We start from the raw sequence: 4,233 nt of genomic DNA, 5'->3' as shown, positions 1-4,233 counted from the left end.
CTGGGTGTTTTCTTAGTCTCCTTCCCCTGGCTGCTGTCAGCCATCATTGAGGAGGTTTGTTAGAAGCCAGGTGCTTTGCAGGCCCCTTGGACATCACCAGCTGGAATTTCATCAGTGGCCCTATGAGGGCTGTTTTCCAATTGCCCCACGTTGTAAACTGGTGCTGGAGAGTGGACAAGTGCCATGGATCCTGTGGTCAACCAGTGGCAGTGCTCAGATTGCAGCCCGGTAGTCTGGTGCCAGAGCCAGGTCCGTTGGCCAGCTCATTACTCTGTCCCCCTGGGGAAGTAGAGCTGTTGGAGCCACAAGCCCTGGGTTCCAGACCCAGCTCTGTTGCTCATTCACTCTTGCCTCAATTTACTCATCATTAACGTGGGGATCGATCATTGACATTAATCACCATCTCTTAAAATGGCTGGGAGGATTAGTAAAATAGTACACAGGCAAGGGCTTTACACACTGCAAAGTATGAGGCAAATATTGTGGTTTTGATAAGAACTGCATAGAAGACAGAAGAGAAGCCTGTATGCTGACTTAGAGTGTTGGGCAGAGCAGAGGTGACAGAGTCCAGCTAGAGGGCCCATGCCCTCCTCTCCCTGGGGACAGAGTGGGACTTCATTTCTCAGCCTCCCTTGCAGTTAGTAGGGACTCCTGCCCCTGAATCCTCCTGCGTGTTCCTCCTCTTCTCCCTCCTGCCATCATCTGCTGGCCAGGAGCAGAGGGTGTAGCGACAACCCCAGGGCTCAGCTGGAAGACTGTCTTTAGCCCCACTACACTGTCCGCCTTACAGACAACTGAGCTTTACATAAGCAAGAAAGAAAATTGACTAATGTTAAGTCACTAAGATTGGGGTTGTTTGTTGCAATAGTGAGTGTACTCTAATAGAGGAGATGAGAATCTCTGCCTAGTTTTCTTCTTTTTTATTTTACGTTTTGGCTTGGACCAGATGGAAATCACACTCTGGAATTTAAGGATACATCATTGGGTAGAGAATGCTTTGTTCAAGCTGACCAAAGATGGAATTTTTGCTCCATATTGTTTTAATTAACAAACAAGCCAGTGTAATTTGCTGTCCCTTTAACTTCATTTTCTAACAAAATGAAAAACAGGATTTAAAGAATAGTAATTCTTTGAAACTTTGGGGATACATACTCTGGTGTTCATCCTATTCCCAAATCTCATTATCCCATGGAGAATCCCTGACAGAATGTACAGGAGTTTGAGCTCTACTTAATAGACAAAAAGTGCAATCATCTTCTTAGAACGGAGGGTTCTCTGGGGGTGGTGTGATTTGTGGAATGTGGTTTAGGTTAAGCTTTTCCAGCAGGGGTCTTTCATATGAACGAGGCTTATTTTCTTGGCTAAGCCCCTTTAGCAGGTCACTATGATCCGCAGCCAAGGGCAGCATACCAATTTAGAAAACAGGGCCAAACTTGGAACTGAAGGAAGGAAGGAAAACGTGGAGAAAACCTGCTGACTCCATGAGAATGGGGCACGTTGGTTTGGGGTGCTAGGTTGAAACTGAGGGTCCGGAATCTCAGCTATCAAAATTGCCACAGCAGCCTCTGAAAAACCAGAAGGGGTTTGTAATAGTATGAAATTTAAATAGCTGCACCAGCCAGGAATCTTCTGAATATCTGCAACATCTTGGTGATTGTTATGGACTGAACATTTGTGTTCCCTGCCTCCCCTCTCCCCCTAGTTCATATGTTGAAGCCCTAACCTCCAATGTGATGGTATTAGGAGATGGAGCCTTTGGAAGGTAATTAGGTTTTGATGAGGTCATGAGGGTGCAGCCCTCGTGTTGGGATTAGTGCCCTTATAAGAAAAGAAAGAGACACTGGAGCTTCCTCTCTCCCTGCCATGAGGGGACACAGCAAGAAGGCAGCTGTCTGCAAGCCAGGAAGAGGGTTCTCACCAGAATCTCACCATGCTGGCACCCTGATCTCAGACTTCCCAGCCTCCAGACTGAGAGAAATAAATGTCTGTTGTTTAAGCCACCTGTTTAATGTTATAGCAGCCTGAGCTAAGACAGTGGTTTACTTTGTACCTCACATTAAAAAGAGTTTCTGGGGTTTAGAATGTGGGAACTGGGTTCTTTCCTTTGACCCAGTGATCTTTTGATGAATCCATGTGTTAGAACCCTATGAGAATCATTTCCTTTCTGGAATCTGAGAGACTTAGGAAATCTACCTATGAAGCACTTTGTTATTATCCTAATTGCAATCTCTCAAATCACATGTCCTCTCCAAATTTATAGCCATATAGGCTCAGTGTTACTTGACACAAACAGTGTATCCTCTTTCCAAGCTCTCAGCAGTCCCAGGTCCTGTAGGATGACCAGGAGGGTCTGATGTGTGCACTTCTCTCCCATCAGGTCAGCTGGTCCTGGACCTGGTGTCCTTCAAGTCACATCCGTGAGGCATCCTTTCCTCCTCATTCTGCTGGTAGCCACACCAGCTTATCAAGTAAGCTTCTTTCTTGGCAAATGACAATCAGTGTAATGCAAATTGGTTTAAGTGGAAATGGGAGGTGATTGCTTCACATAACTGAAAAATCCAGGGCGCTCTCTCCCGGCTCCAGCACAGGTCAATCCAGGGCTCATATAACGTCAACAGGATCCAATCTCTCTTTCCTCTTTCCTTTTATATCCTTTGTCTCCCCTATTTTCTCTCACCGTTTCAGCTCTACTTCCTCAATTTTAGCTCTATTCTCAGTGTCCTCCTGGTTCAAGATGTCTGTGGCCCTAGGTCTTCCAATGTCTGAGGTTCAGGTTCATCAGGAAAGAACACTGGTTTCTATCGTAGCATTTCCACAGAAGGTCTCATTTCATTTCCATAGTTCTGATTAGAATGTGTGTTGGTACCTTAGCTCAATCACTGTGTGTGGGGAGTTTGAATGAGTGGCTTAGCTGAGTTCACATGCTTCACCCCTTGTGCTTTAGCGGGGGTGATATTGTGTCACGGGGAGATGAGGGGTGGTGTACATCTGATCTACATGGTATAAGAATAAGGGAGTGTGGATTCCCCAGAGAAAATGAGAGCACGACCTATTAGTGGAAGTAGGGTGAATGGATACTGGATGACCCCAAATCAACAAATGTCCTTTACCAGACCTGCCTAAACCTGATCTCTGCATTAAGATAACAAAAGAAGTCAACACCCTAAACAGTCAAAGGAGACCGCAATTTTCCAAATGTGTTTTTATGGGGTTAAATGAGAAATTTTATCTAGAGCATAAACCAAGTGCTTTAAGGGAACAAAGTTTCAGATAACAGGAGTGTGTCTGGAAACATATGTGTACACAGTAAGACTTGAATAAGGGGTAGAAGCAGAACAGTTCATTACAGTGGCTGTAATATCAGCATCTATCCTTTGAGCATTGTGTACAACACTTTACCTGTGTTTCTGTATCCAATAGAGAAAGTGCAGATGTGAAAAATTAAAATGTTAGATCACCAGCTCAGCAATGGATGGAGACGAACATCCAGTCCAGACCTCACAGGGGCTCAGGGAACATTGCTGACTCACTGCTGACCTGCTAACCTGCCATTCTGCTCCCCTGTGGCCACCACCTTCACTCTTTGAGTTTATAAAGACCTGTGTTTCCTAAGATTTAGAAGCCTACATGCACCACTTGTATTTATTTTTCTTACCAAATCAGAATGAGTGGGTAGGTTTTTCCTAAAGTTGGTCTTGCTCCCTTTAAATTTAAGCTCTCTTTCATGCCCCTGAGAATGTCAGCTCCACCAGGGCAGGATTTTTTCCTATGTTCTTCCCTGTTGTATCCCTGGTATATAGAAATGTGCCTCGTACAACGTGGGAAGCCTCTCCACATTCTCCCAGCTTCCCAGAGCTTCCTGGGTTTGAGTTTGCTTGGGGGTCACCTGAGGACACTAGGACTCTCTAGAGTTGATAATCACAGAGAAGGAGAGTAGGCACCCCTAGCAGGACCTTAGCCTGGTATCTAATCTGGAGTACCCCTTTTGAGGAAGTGGACCAGTACAGTCCTGGTGTGTACACAAACCTCTCTCAATAATGGCTCCAAAGACCATGGGGTTCCTAATGATTGTGAGGCAGGAGATAGATGGGCTCCAGGCTGAGCAGCTGGAGTTTGTCCCCTGTGGACAGATACTCCAAGATGAAGATAATGGCAGGACGATAATAGGAGAGGCTGGGCCCTGTCCAGATAAAAGAGAAACCACATATTTCTCATTCTCAAGGTCAATGAGAC

This window comes from Pseudorca crassidens, chromosome 4 (genome assembly GCF_039906515.1).
Source record: "Pseudorca crassidens isolate mPseCra1 chromosome 4, mPseCra1.hap1, whole genome shotgun sequence".
Taxonomy (NCBI): Eukaryota; Metazoa; Chordata; class Mammalia; order Artiodactyla; family Delphinidae; genus Pseudorca; species Pseudorca crassidens.
Note: the sequence above shows the minus strand (reverse complement) of the source record.